The sequence below is a fragment of the Ambystoma mexicanum genome, chromosome 4q (genome assembly GCF_040938575.1).
Source record: "Ambystoma mexicanum isolate Mex_15411 chromosome 4q, UKY_AmexF1_1, whole genome shotgun sequence".
NCBI classification, from domain to species: Eukaryota; Metazoa; Chordata; class Amphibia; order Caudata; family Ambystomatidae; genus Ambystoma; species Ambystoma mexicanum.
Window position 1 is genome coordinate 666,838,831 of NC_090928.1, and position 23,046 is coordinate 666,861,876.

The following is a 23,046-nucleotide window of genomic DNA, read 5'->3' on the forward strand; positions in this document are numbered from 1 at the left end:
CTTTCCATAAGGGTGGATATACTACTCCACACCCAATCATCAATCAACACACTCCCTTTTGTGCATGGACTGACCAACCAGCACATTACCAGCAACCCATCCCCCATTTGTCCTCCCGGTCCATTCCAAAAACTCTCCCTTCTTCGCCAACTGACCCACTCTGCATCACCCCTGCTTCTCCCTTGTCCTGCCTCTTGTGTCACCGTTCTGCAGTGTTCAGGCTAAACTTCAGCAGTACATCAGCTGAGCAGTGTGCGACTTCTGGTCCTCCCTGCTCTCTGGGTAGTCCTGCTTTACCCAGAGGCTCCCGGGCACAGGACTTCCATTTGGCACCCCAGCTATTTTCTCTGCTCTTCTCCTTCTTCCCTCAACTGTTGTGGGTGACCTACTGACCCCCTTCCTGCAGCCCCCAGTCCCTGCTTGGAGACGTTGATCCTCTATGTCGTTTTTTACCCTTTGTTCCCCAGTGCAACTTTACCCAGCTCACCGTCCTCCAAATGGTCACCTCACATCCCTCTTTTCAACACTATGATTACCCCCTGTATAGCTTTCACTGTGTGCCCCTGGCATCTCTTATGGCTGCTAGTTGCCGGTCCGCAACCAGTGCTGACCCCCTTCATGGTTTCTATGCAAATATACCCCTTTTTAAAGGTCGCAAGAGAAAAAGACCTATTTACATTCACCGATTTTCTTTTGGCATTGTAAAGGTCTTTTTCTCTTGCGACCTTTAAATGTGGTTCCCCTTCTTTTTATTTTTTTTATTTTATTTTTTTACATATTCAGGGGGTTTCACCGCCTGAGTCCCCCATTGCTCCTCCCTTTCCCCCCACCACCCCGCCGAAATAAAACACATACATACACACAACACACACACGCACCCACACACTTACCCATTCTCCTGGTCCTGTACTTCCTGGTCCCGAACTGCCTGTCAGCCCCTCCGCCCACTTGCGCGCGACAGGGGCGTGACAGTTGGATTTAGAAATACCGCTTCGTGTGGTCACAGAGTGGTCTTTCTAAATCGGTCTTTTAGTGACTTAGGACCCCTTCATGTCATCTGGTCCACAATTACATGTTGGACCCTCCTTCAACCTTTTTCTCTCTCATTTTCTGTCTCCTTGCCTGCGCAAAACGCACTGAAGGACTTATCCTCTGCAGAGAGGCAGGATACATCTGCCCTAACCTAGTTGCTAGAAGTGCAGCCAACCCCTCTCGTGGCAAGACTTTCTCTCCACTCTCTAAACTCATCGACCTTAAGCTCCCTTTCACTATAATTTGACCTGAGCTCACTGCATACATGTCTCCTTTATGCCCATCCGTCACCATACTCCTTCTCAGGGAGTGTAGCACAGGCCAGTAGCACTGTTGTCACCCCACGTCCCAAAAGAAGCAGTAATAGGCTTGTGACTCCCTTGTAACTATGTCGTGACTGGTGCCCTGTGACCAGATTTCCATCGGTCATGTGGTAGTCCTACCTTTTTTAAATTGTATTACTATAAAATGATGCAGGTAATTCTGTTCCAGAGAGACAGCCTGTAGTGGCACAAGTCAGGTTCAAAGGTCACATGTGCATTCCTGACAGCTGCTGTAACACAAAGTTGCTTCAGGCAGAGGTGGTTTTTGAATCTTCTGGACATCTGATATAAATCCTAATAATTGTATGCCCAAGTCAGTCTGGTGCCATGCACATCTGTAAAAATAAGCATGCCTAGTGGTGACACGGTGACTACCAACAACCCAGTTATACAGCCACAGCAATTTGATATCACACTAGTGTCAACACTGTGAAAAGGGCCCAGATATGACAGGAGTGATGCATATTATTGTCTTGTCTGATTATCTCCACAGCTGCTATGTGGAACAATGGCCAATATGCTGCTTCTTTGATCCCCGTGCAGGAAGGGGAACACTGTCCTCCCAGGAACCATGAAGCTTGCCCAGGTGGTGTCCTGGGAACTGGAGCTTCAAAGGCAGCACTGATATAACCAATCCACACTCACACCACAGTGCTAACCACTGGAGTCCCTTTGAGGTCAGCAGGCATGGGAAGGGGGCAGAGTTACATGTAGCCAGAAGGGAGAGGACGGCTGAGAGAATGCTACCACCATTTTAGTTTCCGTTAGGGTTCTATACTATCTGCTCCTTACCCCCCTCCCCCCCCATTTCCTGGCAGGAAATCTGGCTGTGATGTCAGAAAGCAAAGAGCACTTGTTGCAGAAGCCTTGACTGGACCACTTACAGCAAGGTTGCTTTGGACCAATCCCCTGAAACATTTTGCCTTTATAAGGAAAATGCACCCCCTCTTTCTTTGATTCATCTCTGGACTCTCAGAAGAACAGAAAGAATTCACTGAACTTTTTTTGGGGAATAAAGTCCATTCCAAACTCTCCACATGTGAGGAAAAGTCAGAAGGCATTCAAAGCGGAGAAGTGATCTATCCCCAAACTCTCCCCATTGAACATTGGGGGTGAACTGCTGTGGACCGAGGCCTCTCTGATGGCTGTATGGGAACCAGGAGCCTGTTCACTGAAGGTGAAGGATCCTCTATACTTTCCAGCCTATGTCCATGGAGTGGGAGTGTACAACTGAAGGACTGAACCTGTCCAGGAGCCCCTGGATTGGGACTCTCAGCAACCCAGAATCAGCTGAAATCGTGTTTGATTGCCTTGAGACATCTGCAATGACCATGCTGGAATTACTTTTCAGCAGGACCGGCTGTACTGCGTGTGCCACTCTACGTATCTTCAAACCACTTTCTGTATTCCAAGCCCTCCAGACACCATTGACATGATCGCAGGCTCAGCATGGCAGGAGCAACTAATTTGAGTGTCAACTCGACTTCTGGCAGCCATCGAACTCGCCGTCTCGAAAGTCAACTTGACCTAGCAGAGCCATCGTCTCTCTGCAGACATGACAGCGGCGTTAAACTATTGGAAGCCATCGTCTCACCATTCCCAAGGCCAACCCGACCCATTGGGTGCACACACCTTCGAACTGACTTGATGCCAACCAAAAGTAGGATCACAACGACTAAAACATCTCGATGCCGGCTCAACCATGGCAAAAGCACTTAAAACCCCAGCTTGATACCGCCGGGCGCCAAATGTACTGTGAAGAGATCTTGCCTCCCTGGTCCACCTTTTGGGACCAAAGTGATTTTTAACTATACACTTCCCCCCTTATTTTGCCTTGCTCTTCAAAGCCATATGCTTAAAAAGTGTAATTATCACCAATCTGTTGCCTGAACACCCCTGCTCATCTACCCAGAGTGCCCTTTCAGAAAAGTCTGTCTTCTCGCTGTTATTTTACAGGGCTTGGTTCTTCTAGTGTTACATAATTAGTTTGTTTGCATTTTATTGTTTGTCTACTTTTAAAGAACCTTGATAGGGCATGCTTTTATTTTGGAACCATTGTACTTAAGCTTCTTGGGTTGCTACTGTAATCAGCTGACAGCACTCCTCAAGATATAGTCTACCCTCGGCCCACGCTACCAAAAGAGGTGAAGGCGGTATACTTTTCAGGCTATGCCTGTTTCACCTTTGATTGGGATGAGTGCTGGTTTAATAGCAGTATTGTAAGGCTGAATAGGTCATTTAGGCACAACTCATCCCTGTACTCCCACAGAGCAGTAGTCATTTTGTCACAACTCCTCCGCACCTCCCGCCTCATCCAGCTTCCACTGTACACCTCGCTGTGCTGCGCCTGGAATCTCTTCCCACTTGCTGTTCCTTGCTGTCCTACAGACCAGACTCGCTCTTCCTTACCATCCTCAGCCATCATCTGCAATCTTCTTAGCTCTGCTTCCAGCAAACCCTCCCTTTCTACACTGTACTGTGGCGCGTCACCTAAAGCCACCCTCATTCAACTAGCCCTTCAACAGTGCTGAAACGAAACGGCAGCTCCCAGCCCGGTCCTTTCTCTTCAGTGTCATACATATGACAAATGGTGGCCACTCACCATCTGAATGACATGTGCATGCGTGAGCATGCTGCACTGGCCCCAGTGATTCTCTTCTGGGAGACTTTCCCAATAACAGAACAATAAAGACATCCACGCTACTAGAAATGCAGGGATGGCAGGAAGGCTAAAATCCCTGCTTCAAAAGATGCTTGTAGTGTAAAGGTGCAGGCTATGTGCGAGGATCCACACTTTTAAACGATATCACCAAATCCAATGAACCGTTAAGCAGAAAGATTGAGAACCTATGGAAAATATCGGAAAATATCGGTTTATGGGCACATTGTTTCTATCTCGCTCTGCAGAGTTCCTCTTTAAGTAAGGAGGATTCGATAGAAGGACCTTGTAAACGGTGGGCGGGGGAGATCTTCAAGCACCAAAGTGAATCATCACAATGCATGGAACACACAACTGTTTATTCATCAGTTAATGGAAAGGCAATTACATTACAGGCTGCCTCGATCAATAATTCATAGCAGTGCCAACCGCAACTACGGCTAAAAACCTTAAAAATGACTTCCCGTTTTTTTTTTTTTTATCAACCTGCCTTTGACCTAATGCACGCCGGGGTGATTTATTGTGGAAGTATGGTAACTAAAATGTGGACTTTGCTTCCTTATCTGGGGTTCTGCCATTGCAACGCAAGCTTAACTGTTCTCTAAAATCAGCATGAGTCAGTCCGTTGCAAAACTCCCTGGGTGATAGTACTCGCTCGTGACACAGTGACCTATACAGCTGTGCATTCAATGTTTGCTTAAGTCAAAGCCAGTTGTGCAAGCCAACAAAAAATAGTGTCATGGTCAGCGGTCCAAGCTATGGCCTTACTGGTTAATGCAGATGATGTCATCAAAACCACCCTAGCAAATAACTTCACAGAAGGGCTTTATTCTGGGGCTTGCCACTGGGCTGCCACAGCCTAAGGCACAGCAAAGTCAGCCGACACTCCGGCATTACACTACCTTGTGATGAAATGACTGAAGGGAAACCAGAGGGTAGGTGTAATAATAAAGTATGTTTAGCTGATTAATGCTGCGTCTCCATCGCCCCTGCCGTGCCGCCTCCCTGTTCAGCAGTAGTGGTGGAATCAGTACTGCCTGGGCCAACACTTCAGGAGGTTGGGGCATGGTCTGCACCTCTTCTTTGCTACATTCACCTAGCCTGGAGGCTGCAGCCCACCATCACACAGTTGCTACATGACTAATGGTTCCCACCACCCTCCAAAGTAAAGGTCCTGCTTCCCTTGCACACAGCCTTCTCTAGAGGCCCACAGCTCAGTAGGCCTTTTGCACATGTCCAGGTCCCTTCGCCCTCACATGTAGTCGCCAGGATACACAACTAACTTCTTGACTGCTTTCTTCTGGTCACAGTCGGCTGATGCTTAGCTCGATTCATGGCGACCCCCTTTCGACTACTTCCTTCATATTGATTTTGGCTGCATCTCCCTTTACCACCCAGAGTGGGTGGGTTGAGCCGACTTGCAAACCTATGTCCCTCTCATCAAGGTTAAACGTGCAACCCCGTACTTGAGTGTGGTGTGAGGCGGTAAACACACGGGCCAGATTATCAAAAAGCAGCGCAAATTAAAGGAGTGTGGATAGTGTGCGCGTTTCATTTGTGCTACTTTCAGAAATGGTTAGGTGACCTTATTCACAAAAGAGACCTGAGCATTTCTGAAGGGGCTGGACTGTAGCGCAAAAATGCACTGTCAGTGGCCAACACTAATGTGTCACAGGCTCCCAGCAGCCACTTGGCTGGTGTGACCGCATTTCACCGAGATGGGACATTAAAGGGCCCGTCTTGGTGAAATGACTGAGAAAAAAAAAGCATTAGCATCCCTGTTTAGTGTTTAGGGGATGGAAAGACTAGTGTGTCAGCCACGGTTTAACCAAAATGACCCTATCCTGAATTGCGCCTCCCCCTGCTCCTGTTTGAAAATGTGGATGGGAGGAACCTGGTTTCTGGCATTTTAAAGCCCACCACATTTGTGAATTCGTGATGCGCTTTAAAATGCCCACAAACATTTGCACAATTGTGGGGGGAAATTGTGCTCATTCAGATGCCCTTTGTGAATTTGGCTGCTACTTTTTTGGGCACAAGTGAGGAGATGTGCAGGTGCACGTGCACCCCAAAAAAGTTTTGAGAATCTGGCCCACTATATTTCCCTATGTTTCCCTGAGGACCACCTTCCAGTCCAGAAAACTGCCAGGGACCGCTGTATGCTCCTTTTCAAAAATGGTAATACCTTCCACCAGACCATTACTTGAAGAATGATAACAAGTGGTACAACTATGTGCATTGTTGATATATCAAAAAAATAACTGCATCTCATGCAATAAGAACTGCACATAGTTGTTGATGAAAGTTCCCTCTGGGATGCCGTCAATTGGTTATGAACTTCATGATATTTAAAGCCAATACTCCTCCTACTCTGCACTGCACTCATTCTGATGTGTTGTCCATCAGAATTATAAAATAAATATTTTTGGACCACCAAGGTATCAAAGTAGCTATTTTGTCCATTGCTAGTTTGGGCCACCCAATTGTTTGGTATCCCAACCGGGTGAGGGGTTTGGTCTGTGCTTGGTTTGATCTTGTCACCTAGTTCACGTGGCCTGCAGTTCCGGACCATTCCACCAATACCTGCATATGTACATAAGCTCACCAGTATTTTTACCTTATACGCAATGCTTGTCATGTTGCTTCCAATGTGTCCCTTGTGGATCTGCTCCATGACTTGTTAGTAGAGCATCACTGGAGGAAGTCCTAGTTCACCTTTCATGATGCGCCAAGCACACTCAGCGAGCTCTGAGAATGCCTTTGTGTACACTGGTATGTCAACCATCATGGCTTCCAAACATCCTTGATTCCTTTGTGGATGAACACTGCCTCTTCAACCACCCTGCTACTTTCCAATAGCCTGATTGATCCGAGCTGCCATGTATTCCTCTGCCTGCTCTCCACCTCATGTGCTGTCTTGGTCGTCCTGTTCTTCATCACAGGGGAGTTTCGACGGCCAGCCACAATGCTCCTAAGCATCGTATCACATACTATGCTTAGGTTGAAGTGCATCATTTACGCACCCCAGTGATAACATTAGGAAGAAGCAGTGGCTACACCCCATTTGCTAAGCATGTGCACTGATGTTTTGTGGTCCTTTTTCATTGTTAGTCGTAAGCCCCAGACCAGGGTCTTCAAATGCCTCAAAAAACCAATGGACTTCTAGGGCCTCTCATTCCACTGTAGAGTAGTAGTCCTCTGCCCGTTTCACCACCCAGAGTGAACACTGTCGCTTGTCTCTACGCGTATGTAAATATCGGCGCAGATGTCAAATGTCTGCAAAGTGAGCATGATGTTAATTTCTTTCTTCAGAGTCTCAAAATGGTTCTGGCAGTCTACATTCCAACTGAACCTTACAATCTTTTTACGCAATTGACTCATATGGTTTGTTTTGCTGGCAACAAATTTGGAATATTCAAGAAACCCGAAAAATTACCTGAGCAGATCATTGATCTTCAGGGAAGTGATTCTTACCATGGTGTCCACCAACCCCTTTATTGGCTTTATTCTCGCTGCACATGTAATACGCCTACGGTACACGTCTTCCACCTCAATACCAGCACCTTTGCTATTTCAGGCCTGCGATTTTATGACATTCAGCACCCCAACAAGTCAGACAGACATGTTCCTCCTTGTTCTTACTCATCACCACTATACCATCTTAGAAGAAACATACTCCTCTCAACGTGCCAAACAGTTACTACATTATACATTGGTATGCTGCTGCGACCGAAGCCCACCCAGAAGGCATAAGATGGCAACAGGACGTCTTTAGCAGTGTCACAAAGGAGATTACAGGTCGGGATTGCTTGCACAGGTCAATCTAGTGGTAAGCTGATCATAATTTGAGCACAAATAAAACCAATGAGGGTTTCATAGTTTCTAACGTTTATTCTACGGTTGGCAGGCAATATCGGTCAACTCAAATACTGGCATTCAAGTCTCTGAAATCTACTCCCATGTGGAGTGGATCATGTTATTTATCTTCCTGACTATGAGGACCAGGGTAATCTATTTAGACGACTCAATTACCGTCACATAACTTGTGCCGTTCCTTCTTAAATTCTCTAAACCCTACTGGCACTGGCCCCTGTGGGCTTTAGCTGCGTGCCTCTCTCAAGCACTATTCTGTGCTGAAAATTGACTAGAAGGCCAATGTGCTCATTAAATATCCCCAGGTACTTCCTTTGCAGGTGTTTTAGTCGTTCAGCATCTGCTGCTGCGACTGTCAAGATTGGGTACTCCTGGATGCAGCATTACTTTTACAGCTGCCTTGTCATCAGATCCCACCAGGGCCAACCCCCCCCTACACTACATACAGCTTTCACACAGCAGCACAGTGCTTGCACTGGAGGGTGAGCAACCTAACGCCCATTACATGGGTGATGCTTTTCCCACATTCCTGGTTAGATGTTAGAGTTTTTTAGACCCCCTAACTTCCCTGAGAGGTCACCCATGAACATCTCCACATTGACCCAAGTGTGTGAGGACCCTGATAACATCCGAATCAGGGTTTTATCCACCATCAGTCAGATGCAAGCTCCCCTGTTGTTGGTCTCTGAGAATGTCAATACAAAGTCTGAATTCTGTGAGCCATCCTGTATTGTCCTCACTTAGACACACCTGCCCTTCTGACCCATTCTTGCAAAATTCCCTTTGATTACTCACTTGAGGCATTCCATCTTCAGGAGAAAACCCTGATCATCATTTGAATGCCTTTCCCATACATATGTATCACACTTGACTTGCACCGTATGCTTGTCTCTTAACCCCAATGGCTTTGTTCACTTTGGCTCCTGGTCTCTAACTCCTTGGGCCTCTACTGTCTGCTTAGAGTTATGCAAGAAATATCCTGGTCACTTTTTTCACATATCTCATTGACATCATTGGTGGCCGGTTAAACTACTTTGACTTTGGTGTTCCTGCCAGCCCCGGCCTGCACTTTCCTCATTCACCTTGATCAACCGCTCTGCTGACCTTGCAATATTGGTGGCCTGTTAGAGACCAAGATTTTATTACCACCAGTTTTATCATGTGATCTTAAGTATTGATCATCAGTTGATCCTACACAGGTTGTGCCTGTGAAACTGCAAGCGGGGATAAGGCTCCTAAGGGCAGGGACATAAGTGTACAAACTCTCACCCTTTGCATTGCTTGTATGAGAAGACATTAAATCTTTCCAAAACAAGATTAACTTTGTTGCAAAATGTTACTTGAATTTCGAGAGGGCCTTCTCATAATGTTCATCCTCTGCTTGACTCTCCACTTTCCTCATTTAAGAGGGCAGACTCAACAATACCCCTAGGCCTTCTGGTCCCTTACACTAGTACATAAAAGTCCCAGTCCCGCATCATCCTAGCACATCATCCAAGTGCCTACCATTATTATCTCGTTCCAGTCCCTTTTCCTAATCCCCTCTGCCTCATCCTAGTCTCTCAGCCAAATCCTAATTTCTCCTCCTTGTCTCTCATCAACGTCCTCTGCCCTTGTCCAAGTCCCACATCCTAACCCCTCATTTTTGTCCCTCCCAGTCTCTCGCTCTATCCCTTAACTTAATGCTCCATCACACATCATACTATTCAGCCTACTCCTATTTCCCCATCCTTGTCACATACATTTTCCCCATCCTAGTTACACTCTCACATTTTAAACGCCCATCTCAGTCCCAGCCTCTCGAAATGGACTGGTGTCCTGGTCCCTGGTCATAATCCTAATCTCGCATCCTAATCTGTTGTTCCAGTCCCTCATCCTAATAATCTCTTCCCCCACCTTTTTCCTAGTCCTAGTCTGTCATTTCAGTCCCCTTTTCCCGTTCTACTTTCTCATCCTAGTCTTTTGTCCTAATCTTTATTCCCCCATCGCTCATCCTAGTCCATCCAGCTAGTCTCTCATCCTAGACCTAGTCTCTTGCCCTCGTCTCTCAACCTAACCCCTGTTGGGAAAGATTTCCATGTATGTGTAATTTTCCCTCCATTTGTAAACCCCCCCCACCTTTTACTGTTGTCTCACATCCTAGCCTGACCTTTGCCAGTGGAGCACAGCCTTCTGCTGCACTCCGCTGGGGTTTCGCTCACTTTGTTATGGGGAAACTGACATGCCCTTTAAGACAGTCCATTCTGGGAGACTCTGTTTCCCTTAGTCTTTTACTTTGTTGCAAGTTTTTAGCAACATGTTACCTGTGCACAAAGTACCTTACAGTACAGTGCGCTGGGGTCTTACTTTCATTTCTAAAGGCCCTAGATACCCTCAAAGGATTTTTCAGTAGAAGTACAAATGTGCCTTGGACAGAGCTGGTGGCAGCTGTTATTTTTCACATATACTTAACCCTTTTGTGTGCTCCATATCACGTTTACCACATTTGGCCCAGGACAGTGTCTGGTCCCCAAAATGGCCATTCTACATATCCTTTGTTCTGTCCTTTAGCCATCTTGTCCCTTTGCCTTCCCCAGATCGAGCAGACCCGGGAAAACCCTTATTTGGTCATGCAGCTACCTGCACAAACCGAAGCCTTCGCAGGCTTCTGCATGCCTTGTGTGTGTGTCCCCAGGATGTGGGCTGGACTGTCTAGTTCCACTACACATCCTGGGTGCCAGAGAGTCTGGTGTGCTGGGAATGACTGGGGCCACTGTGGTCTGTGATTCTTTCATGTCTGGCATGACTGTATGTGAGCAGGTCTCTCATTGGGTCCTCTTCGTTTTGGCGCGAAGGAGATTCTGGATAAGAAAAGGGCCCAAACACCCTTACCAGGTTTATCTCTTGAGTTCGCACTGAACCTAGGATAGGATCCAAGAATCCTGAAACTAAGAAGCTGAGTCGAGGAACCTCTGGTGAGCCGCTGGAAGGTTTGGCACCCTGAGTCCGCTGTTGTCCTGCAGGACCCTGCTGCTTCTGATCAAACTTAGGTCTGCAAAGGCGATTCGACCCATTTGAATAGTGGGACCAATGATTCAAGGCACCTCCACCTTAACCTCGTAAGTATTTCGGGGCCAACCAGTGAAGTGACCAGCTTGCACAGGACATTTGCTCTGATACCGCTCCGTCTCGAGGACCCTTGAGACTTTGGAGATCATACGCACCTGGCACAAGGCACTCTCCTGACGAGTTTCGTACACCTAGGCGCCCTAGGTTTGGAATTAGGAGAGTACGCCTGAACCCGAGTGCACGCAGTGACCGTGTTGCCCAGCAGTGGTGGAGAACTTCAAGGGTGCACTGCTGCTGTGCCCCCCCTTTGCCCTGGGACGTGCTGCAGTGAAATAGAGTTGATCCCTTCACCAGGAGAGGAGAAATCGTCATTGTCCCGCCACAGAATCATCCCTGGAACTCAGCCGCACAATTGCAGCATTTGAACCCGCAACCGAAGTGGACTCGACTGCTGAAGTTTGGTCTTAAGTGCGCTTTGGGTCGGTGAGTACTTGCAACCCTTACCAGTGGCCCCTGGTTCATCCATCAATTTTTTTACGCATGAGTGTCCCCTGAGGGCCCCTCACCTTTATCGAGGTAACCTGTGGTACCGTCCTATTCCCAACTCCAGGAAACTGTTCTGCCCTCTCACAGAGACCCTCCTCGTATAGTGGCAACTTATTCTTCACTGCCTCACCCACCTTCCTGAGTCGCTACAGCCCTTGCAAGAGACCCTGTTTTCGCTCTACCACACAATCACGTGTGTTCACACTGAAAGTACATTTGAGCGCTAGGCTTCACCCTTCTTAGGGACTAGACTGCCTCTTAGTTAGGGTTTGATAAGTGAAGGACTGCCTAAAGTATATTCGCACTGTATGCCCCTTTCCCTTACAGGTTGTGGACCCTTACTCTGTGCCATTCCTTTAGGCCAATGATAACTGTATATATGTTTTATAGTAGTGTGGTCTTGGTTTCAGTAACTGTTAATCTTTGCTTGTGTTTGATTTAAAAGGCCTTTAATAAATGTATATGTATTTTTGATATACACCTGACAGAGTAATTTGTAGTGTCCTTTGCTGTGTGTGCTCATTGTGGGCTTTTGATCACCCTCACCCCTCCTGAGACCTAGTCTTGACCGCCGCAAATGCTACCTTTATTGGTCTGGCTTGTCCAGAAGGTTACCCTGTTCCAAAAAACTAGGCTGGCCTTCTGAACCTCTACCCACCAGTTCAGAGTTCATAAATCCATCTTAACAACCCCTCATCCTAGTTCTTTGTCTTAGTCCCTCATTCTAGTCCCTAGTCCCTTACCCTTGTCCTAGTGTTTTAGTCCTTATCTTAGTCTCATCTTAATTTCTGATTCTAGTCTCCTGCCCCAGTCCCTCCTTCTAGCCTCTGCAAAGGCCCCCCCACACACTCTCCTATTGAATCTACTCTAACATAGTCAAACATACACTATTCCTATATTAAGCAGTACATATATGTAATATGATATATTGTGACACTAGACCTATATTAAGTGTACTAGCTAGGTCTATTAACTTGCCTGCGTCCCAGGTGTCTGTATCCCTTTACCAGTCCTCCTTAACAACTGGCTACACATTCCCAGATACCCTCATTGTATTGTAAAGGCACTCAATCTTGGGACTGCCTGCCTCTCCTGTAGTCTTTTCTATGTATGTCATTTCTGATCGTAATGACACCGCAATCTGTAGTCCCTCGTCTTATCCTAGCCCCTAGTCCTAGTCCCTCACCCTGCTTCTAGTCTCTTATGATAGTCCCTCTGTGACGAAACAGACAGCTTTGTCACTGATTCCCAGGGAAAGGCAGAAGCTACCTGACCCTGGGGGTGGCTATCTGCAGGAGGGCCACATGGGAGAGGACACGTTCCAGGGATACAGAAAGAGACCGAATCAAGACAACCCTTCAGTCATACCTTTTAGCAACAGCCATGTGCCTTTACAACATTCCTACATGACCTACAGCAAAATTGATACTGATTTCCAGGTTTTCAAAGCCCAAAACCTCATTTATCCCCCTCAGCCCTTTTTTTAGTACTGAGATGAGAGGGATGGCGTAGTGAGGATGACTAGGCACGGTAAACCTACGCCGCATTCTAGTCATTGGAAATCATCGAGAAAGACTGGGACACAGGTGAGCTTAATAAGGAGGAACGAGAGAGGGAGATATCCAGAGAGTGGAGAGGCAACTTGCTGCTGGAGATACTGTGTAGGAGGGTTACCAGTCAAATGGTCGAAAACATTTGGTCGACAGACAATTTGGTCGACACCATTTGGTCGAATGCCAAATGGTCGAATATTTTTTTTTTTTTTTTTTTACCCATTTTTTGGTTTTTTTTGGGGGGGGTCCCCCCAACCCCCTTTTTTTTCTTTTTTATTTTTTTCCCCACACGAAAACCCACAAAACACATATATATAAAAAAATTAAAAAAATTCGACCATTTGGCATTCGACCAAATGGTGTCGACCAAATTGCAGTCGACCAGTTTGTTGTCGACCAGTTGACTGGACACCGTGTAGGAGAGCGAAGACAAGCAGGCTGCAGAGTGCACTGCAGAAGTCAACGTACACAGTGTTCCGAAGAGTCAGGTCAGAAGAAGTTCACCACTTTACTACTGTGGGCAGATGGAGCTGCCGAGGACAGAGTAAGGCAAAGCGGGAAGCAAGCCCCTCACCAGACGCACTGCCAGTAAACGGGCCAGGAGCTCAGACACTGGAGAAACACAAGGAACTTTGCAGTGGCCGTCCACAACCGGTAAGCCGAGAGAAAGAGTGAGCGAGTTACCGGGACGAGAATGCTGTGTGCCGCGTACTATGCTAGAAAACATTACCGATACAAATATTGTTAAAGAAACAAGCCTAAATGAAGACAGAGATATTATTACTGAAACAAGCTTTGTGAAAGAAACAAGCCTAAGTAAAGGCAGAGATACTATTGCTGAAATGGACATTGATAACAAACCTAAGTAAAGGAAGAGACATTATTACTGAAGCAAGCATTGTTAAAGGAACAAGCCTAAGTAAAAACAGACATTTTTGCCAATGTGAATAATTTTGAAGGAAAAAGCCAAAGACAAGGCAATACAATTACTGCGGATATTTTTGAGAGAAAGAGCCTAAATGAAGACATTAAGATTATTACAAATACGGACAATGTGGAAAGCAAAAGCCTAAACAGAGTCAGTGCAACTAAGAAAGGGTTGCTGACCGAATACTGGAGAATTCTTGTAAACTGGATAAATGAGAAACCACGACAAAGTGTGGAGAAGCCCTGGCAGGTTACTGAACCATGCAACCAGTGAATCTGGGACTCACAACCAAGAAAGAAAGTGACAGAACCCTGGCAGGCAAGTAAACCAGGTGCAAGGAATACAAAGGATAAAAGGGAAGGTATATACCCCTCTTCAGGAAACAAGGAACAATACCCTGGCAGGAGGGTATACACAAGAAGAAAACAGGTTTGATAAAGTTCAGGGAACAGAACTCCAAATTGTGAAAGTGTGTATCAGACCAGGGAAGACTTCTACTCCTCTAAGGAAACTACACAGAAAAGCGAGAGCTTTATCTCTTTAAAGTATCAAGAGAAGAAACCAAACCATGCAAACCTGATGGGAAGTAAACCATGTATATAAGGAGGTGAACAAATCGGAAGTCGGGAGATAGCGACTTAGGGAGGGAGCCATACCCCTTAAGACAGACAAGAAAGAGGGAGAAGTGACAACATGGACAGAAAAGAAACCGCACGGAGAAAGGCATCTTCTTGGGAAATGTTGGAACATTATGGGTGCACCAGAAGCACCAAATTGATTGAGAGAAACCAAAAGAAACATAGGGGAAGGGAAAAGCCCTGTTTTCCTGGTCGAACAATATTTCCTTTTCTTTTATGCACCTTAAAACTTTGTTTGGAACTTCAAGAATAAGCTATACATCTATAATTCAGAGAAAACCCGATTTGCGCCTTATATTCAGTTTAGCATGGAAGGGTCAGTTTAGAGTTTTTGACAAAGGACGGAGGATGCTTTATTTGGTCGACATCCTCACACAGACCCTTTATTGAGACAGGGAAACCCCTCATAGAGATAGGGATAAATAGGATTTCCACAACCTTTTTTTTTTATTTTGACAATAAAAGTTTATAACCAAAAAAGTAACCTCATACCAGGTCTGACTCTTACTCTTGACCTTACACCTGGTTCCAGTCCTAGTCCCTCGGCCTAGTCTCTCATCCTAATCCAAGTCCCTCTACCTAGTCCTAGTCCCTCATCCCTAACCCTTTGCCATAACCCCTCACAATAGTTCCAGTCTTTCATCCTGGTCCCTCATCCCAGCCCTAGTTCCTCATCCCAGTCCCTTGCCTTAGTCTCTCATTCTATTCATCATCTTTCATCCCTATAATATTGTCTGAATCCCTCATCATCATGCCCCACCCATAGTCCCTTGTCCCTCATCCTAGTCAAAGGTTATTTCCCCATCCTAGTCACTCTTCATGTCCTTTATCCTAGCCCTACATCCTCATCCTTTATCCTAGTCATCATTCCTCATCCTAGTCTATCGTCTCAGTCACTCATCCTGGTACCACATCATAGTCTCATAGTTCTAGTCCATAATACCTCATTCCAGTCAAATTCTCTCAGCCTAGCCCCCCCCCCCATGTCCCCAGTCCGTGTCCTCGGCCATTGTCTCTCCTACTAGTCTCTTGTGCTGGTCCAACTCTCTCACTTTAGTCTCTTACAATAGTGCTAGTCTCTTAGCCCAGTCCTAGCCACACACACTCAGGTTTTCAGTAAGTTTCTCAATTAGTCACTTTCTCTGTTGCTCTGCCTGGCTCGCTATCCCTCGCTCTCTCTCTATTGTTTCATCTTTTTCCCTCAATTTATCTTTGTCTCTTTTTCACTCTTGCTTCCTCTCTGTTACCCCCTCTTTTTTGAGTTGGTTGTGGTGTGAATGGTGCAAAAAAAGGGAAGAAAGACTTAGAGCCTGTCTGGAGAGTTTGTAAGATGGTTGGATGGTGAAAGCATATATCGGGATGTAATATACAAGATATTTGCTCTGTTATGTTGAAACAACCACCCCAGGCCTGCATGTGGATCTGCATGTGTCATTTCTACATTTCACAACTGAGGGGGTTGCTTGGTTAGAGGGTTCGATGAAGGCATGGAAGTTAAACTCGATTATTAAGCAGGAATTGTGCAGGCAAGCACAGAGTAGAGCAGCTGCTTCACTGATTCCAGAGGTAAATAGCAAGGCAGGAATACTGTTCAAATGTTTCTCACACAGAAATGGGTTTATGATGCTCGCTTTGCATGGGTATGGCTGATAAACAGGGTTTGCGTCTATTTGACCTGAAACATTTGACCTAATCACATTTGATCGAATTTATTTGGCCTTTTTTCAGTCTAAAATGTGGGGGGAGACCCCGCAAACCCCCTTCCCACTTCCCCTCAACCTAATATATGCCCTTATCCACCCCCATATATATATATATTTAATTAAAGTTCACAGAAAAAAAGGTCAAACAAATTCAATCAAATGTTTTAGGTCAAATGTTTTTGGGTCAATTATGCTAATACCCGTAAACGGTTGCTTGGTCTTAGTACAGGACAATATTCTTATCCTACTGAAAATGATAGTTATCAAGCAATGCATTCCCTCATACATATTGTATATCATGTATGTCTGTATTCTATTTCAGAGTGACACAGTCCTACTTTTTGACCTGTAGTAAATGGATGTTTAAGGGTTACACCATTTAGTTGGACATTAATTACGACCCTGGGCAATTCAGCCTCCAGGGGTGTTTTGACATTCTTGATATGGTATTGACAGATGCAACGTAGAGCAAAACTATTGTATGGATCTGTACAGCAGGCTGTGTATGTGGCACACTCTGTGCCCCAGCTGTGATGCAGAATGTTAGAAGTATTTAATTAGCCAGCATAGGCTAACAGCTCATGTAATGATAATTACATTATAAGCAGCGCTTCAGCTTGCATGAGCTGGGCTGACACAAATGTATGCCTATTCAAGTAAAATGTAATAAACAACAGAATACATCAAAACTATTTGCATTACCAATACTTTTTCTTTTGGAACAGTATTGCTCGTGGAATTTCAAATTCCTTTTTTTACCATGAAAAACATTTCAGTAAAATGTAGAGAGGGGTAGAAAATATGCATTGCACCTGAAAATGTTCCTAGCACAATTGCTAATGCCTTCAATTGAGCTAGCACCTCAACTGAGACCGAAGGCACAATCAAATGCTGTGACTATGCACATTGACACTGCACTCTTTGGGGGCATTTCGCAAATATAGGGGATTCACAAAGGGAAACGTGAGTGTGTCTGCCACAAATTTACCTTTACATCCCTGTGCACAATAGAATATTTGTTCACACATCCTGAATTCACAGGCAGGTGTATGTGTGTGTATATGTATATATATATATATGTATATATATATATATACACACCCCCCCCCCCCACCCCCCATCCCCCCTCCCACTACCTTGTGGGGACTATCCTTTCCCAATGTTTTAAAAACATGCAAATAGCAGAAATATATTCAGAAAAAATTCATAATATAGGATCCAACTTTAAATTTGCAAAAATGCCTATTTTTAATCACGTGTCCAGTACCATCATTGCGGGGACTTGAACATGTGTTACCATCCTTGTGGGGACTTATTTCATCATTCATATTTGGAATTATATACATCCATATACAAATGACTAAAGGTTTTACAGTACTCTTTTTACATTATACAATTCTATTTCTAACAATTGGTACCTCCCCACCTCCTAGGGATGCTCAACAGATACATGGTAGAGGTAGTGCATTTCTTATAAAATATTCACCTAAAGGCTCCTAATTCTGGTATTAAATCCTATATCAAATAGTCTAAAAGTTTCAGAAAAAAGAACTGGCACAGAGAAGGATGACATGCATAACACAGGATCACATACTGTTGTCAAGGTGGGAAGCAGTGATTTGAATTCAGGTTTCATTGTTTCACAGTCGCCATCTTGCCAATGATCTGTATGATTAGTATGATGGTACAAATTTCACTCAATAATTTGGGACTGTATGTGATGATTGTGAAGTAAATTTCCCTATAGTGATGCTGCATATTTGTGGTAAAGGGAATGTCCCCACAAAGATTGTGTGTGATAATATTGTTATTGAAGTTCCCACATAGATGGTGTGTGATTAATATTATGCTAAAGTCCTTATAGAGATGGCGCATCATAACAGTGATGTTAGCGTCCCCCACAGAGATAGTGTGTGATCATAATGATGTTCTGGTTCCATAGAGATGTTCTGTCATGATAATGATAAAGTCCCCACAGAGCTGGTGTGTGACAATGATGGTAAAGACCCCACAGCGATGCTGTGTAGTAATACCACTGTTGAAGTCCCCACAAAGACGGTGTGTAATTATTATGATGTTAAAGTTCCAATAGACTTAATGTGTGACATTAGCGATGTATAAGTCCCAATGTAGATTGTGTGTCATGATATTGGTGTTCAGGTCCTCACAGAGATGCTGTGTGATGATATGTTCATGACCCCACAGAGATGCTGCGTGATGCTACTGATGCTCGGGTCCTCACAGAGAGGCTGTGTGATGATACTATTGTTCAGGTCCTCACAGAGATGCTGTGTGATGATACTGATGTCCAGGTCCTCACAGATATGCTGTGTGATGATACTAATGTTCAGGTCCTCACAGAGATGCTGTGTGATGATACTGATGTTCAGGTCCTCACAGAGATGCTGTGTGATGATACTGATGTCCAGGTCCTCACAGAGATGCTGTGTGATGATACTGATGCTCAGGTCCTCACAGAGATGCTGTGTGATGATACTGATGTCCAGGTCCTCACAGAGATGCTGTGTGATGATATGTAAAAGTCCACATAGATGTGGTGTGTGATTATAATGATGTTAATGTGCTCACAATGATATTGTGTGATAATGGCTATGTTAAAATCCCCCTCATAGATATTATGTGAAATTTGTGACAATAAAGTGCCCATAGAGTTGTGTGAGAATAATGCTTTTAAAGACCCCACAGAGCTTCACTGTGTCTTGATGATAGTAAAGTCCCAACAGAAATGTTTTGTCCTAATAGTGATGCTGAAATACGCACAAAGATGGTATGTGATAGTAATGATATCACGGTCTGCACAGTGATGGTGTGTAATTATGATATTAAGGTCCCCACAGAGGTGGTGTGCGATAATGAGGATGTTGAAGTCCCCTCATACATGGTGTGTGATAATAATGTAAAAGTCCCCACAGAGATGGTGCGTGATAATACTTATCTTGAAGTCCTCCAGAGAAATGATGTTAACAATACTGATGTTAAAATACCGTCAAATATGGTGTGCGATGTTGGAAGTCCCTCCAGATTGTATGTGTACTGATAATGCTGAACATGTTCCTACATGAATGGTGTGTGACGATGGTGATATAAAAATCATTGTATGTTTTTAAGATGGTAGAATTGTGTGCTTGTGTCACAAAGACCGAGCCGGATCCAAGGGTTGAAGGCCAGGAATTGACAAGCTGTGAGTTTAATTATTCAACAAAAGTATTTGACTTACTTTTTTCTGTGCCACGCAGAACATCTGTCTTTGAGGGATTACATTTTAGTATATTACTTTTTATTGTTGGCCAGTCTCCACAATGCATTTCCTAAAAAGATTATCTGTAGACACCAGGTCACCGCGTAGTCACCTCCAAGTCAGAAAACCCCCCCTAAGTATCATTAGTATACATGAAGAAGGTAAGCCAATGGGTATGGACAAGATCGGCCAGGGGTCTTAAATACTTAACCACAAGTCACTGACACAGGAGTCTATGAATTAACCAGAATAGAGGATTCATAGATAAAAGAATGCAGCTGGGAGGGAGTAATGACTTCCTTTAGCTTGGGAAATTGGCTTACTGTTAGGGTGATTGCTCGAGTCCAAAGAAGGCTTTTTCAGCAATAGAATGGATACAGCTGATTTAAGACAGGTTAGGCTTAAGTGAAAAATGAAGTGTTACTAATGGTGCAAAAATCAGAATCAACCAGGGCATGAGCATGCATCAGAATGTGTGGATAGCATGGATCATGCAGCAATCCCTGGAGGTAACATAAGGATATCATTTTTTTTAGAAGATGTGACTTCAAAATATACTGAAAGTCTAGAACTGTTTTCTGAAACAAAAAGAAAGATCACCACAAAGTTCGTTAAGTACTTTTAAAAGTTCCTTAGATGGATCAGAGCTATTAAATATATGATTTGAAAAATATTTTCATTTGTCCTGGCCTCAGCCTCTTTATAAGATCTAGAAACTACACAAAATTGGATTTTCGCTCCTTCTCCAATGCGTCCAGCTTGTCTCAGAAGCCATTTCAATGCCCTAAGATCTGAAGTAAGCCAAGGTTTTCTAGTAGGCTGCTTTTTTCTGCTTCTTCAGGAGCTTGAATTGGTCTAAATGCACTTAGATGCTTTTTGGAGTTAGGAAATCTATTGGATTGTTGTGGTATGAAATGTGTGACCCTAGCTGTATTTTGTGGGCAAGATATGTTTTGCACTTCGATGAATTGCTGGAGGCATGAAATATGTGACCTTAGCTGTATTTAGGGGATATGAAAGGTATTGCGTTTAGAGAATCCTATTATCCTAGATCCAATTATCCTAGATCCAATAGTAGCCTGCCTGTCAAAGTGAGTTGGGGGTTCTAGGACAGCCAGTCCATTGCGCTTAGTATACTTGAGGGTAGCCTTGCTCATAGTGCCTATAAGAGTCTACTATGGTTGCTGTGTTTGTCCCCACAGACGATCTGATGACACATAGACTTCAAAGGTAAAGCTCCATTGGAGCTCCATGTACGTATAAACGCACCACTTCGGTGGTTATCTGCCGCAGGTACATCTATCCATCCACACACATTAATTAGAATGTAGCTACAACCTACATCACTATTTGGTCTTGCTGGCCACTTAATATTTTTAAGCCTACTGACCCCAGACTTGCCTCAACACCTCTGCCACTAGGATACAGCAACAACCTATGACAAAATTCAGTCAAACTGGACACATAACGAGTCTCTTGCACTCACACACACTTGTCACCTCCCTCAGCTCCCACTCATGTGCCTGACCTCTTGAGTTGCTTACTGGAGCCAAGCCAGCCCATCTAATCCCTAATCTTGGCCAAATGCACACGGGCATTCTTAGCCTTTTGAGCATTTTCCCTTACGTGGGCTTCGGTCCCTGAGGGCGTTCGCACCCCAAGCGTGTTGCGACCATAATAGCTGGAAAAGGTGCTTTATAAATGATTACTACTACTAAAGTATCAATAGCAGAGGACATTTTCTCATAGAACCTTTTCTGCATTATGTAAAGATTGGGATCTATTTGAAGAAAATGGTTTCAGATGCTCAGGGGTAACATTAGTGGCAATCCCCTACTGGATGGCCTTCAAGTGACAACCTTGGCACCGCTGAGACATCTCCTACATGCTGGATCATGCCTCATAAAAGGTCTCTGCAAATGTGACCACATCATTGAATATCACTGGCTCCCACTGCAATTATGTATCACCTTCAAATCCTGTTGCATCTTCTGCGATGCCGTAACCCTCAAGTCCCCATGATATCTCACTGGAAAGTTCAGGATTCCAGATGGTTATGATCCACCAGAAGCAAGGACATGTGCAGACTTGAACGCTGCCAGTGCAGGAAGGAAAGAACCAAAAGACAGTTCTTAAATATCTATGCTCACAGACTCTAGAATCTCTTCCCGCTCAATACCAGATTCGTCCTCTCGCTTCTGAATTACAGGAATTACAGCAGCTCAAGGCCCTGCTCTTCAACCAATGGCTCCACCCTAACACCCACATCTGTACACACATACCCCTACCCTCTCTACCCCCAATCACCTACCCTCACTCTCTCTACCCCGACTACCCTAACCCCACTCTCTGTACCCAACTCACCCACACTATCCCCACTCTGTCTACTCCACCCAGACTCCCCCACTATCTTTACACCGACTCAGTCACCCTACCCCTCACTCTCTCTACCCCCACCCACCCACAGGGTGGATTGTGCCTGTAGGCTGTGCCCACCCAGAGCACTCAGGTCTATGCCTTTGTCATGCAGTGAGCATAGAAACGTGTGTGGTTTAGCTCCACACATTTTCTGGAGGTTGTTCTACCATCATTCAATTTGATTTAAACTTTTTGTCCCCCAGCCTCAACATGTGAACCACCACCCTACTGAGGGCATGGTTCATCATCTAGGTGAAAGTACCGGCTGAGGCCATCTGCCTTTCAGGCTGGTAGACTGGCTTGTGCTGGATGTCCATATCTAATCCCTGGAGGGATATGGTCCAACGCATAGCTTAGGTTTCTCCCCTTGCATGGCCATTAACCCTCAAAGAGGCCAATGGTCTGTTTGGATAGTAAAGCGTGACCCAGTGATGTAGGGTTTCAGCTTCTTTACTGCCCCTATGACCGCATAAGCCTCTTTTTCAACAACGGCACAGTTCCTTTCACTTTTTGTCGATCGCTTGCAAATGTAGGCGACAGGTTGCTATATCCCAGCTGTGCTAACACTGCTCCAATCCCAAAATCACATGTGTCTGTCTGGATAATGAACTCATGACCATAGTCTGGCACTTTCAGAACTGGGGCCCTGCTCAATCCATCCTTTAAATCCCAGACCCAGGCAGGAGTCTCTCGCATAGCTCCCCTCTTTGCTTTTACAACTTTTGGATCTACCATCGGGTATCTACTTAAACAGACTCATTTGGCTTGCATTCTTGCATCCCGGTGTACCGCACAAAAGGAATGGGGCCAAGGGCCAGATGCCCTTCATCAATCTGGGGTTGATGTACTTAGTTTATTATACAGTTAATGACGCATGGCCAAAGTAAACCTGCACCCTCTGAGGTAATATTTGGGAGCTTTTATCACCCACTTAATGGCTAGGCACTCATGGTCAATGATGGCATAGTTAATCTCCTAGAGTTGGAGCTTTCAACTTATAAATAGAATGGGTTCTACCCCTTTCTTGACCTGAGAGAATACAGTCCCAAACTGACCATAGAAGCAT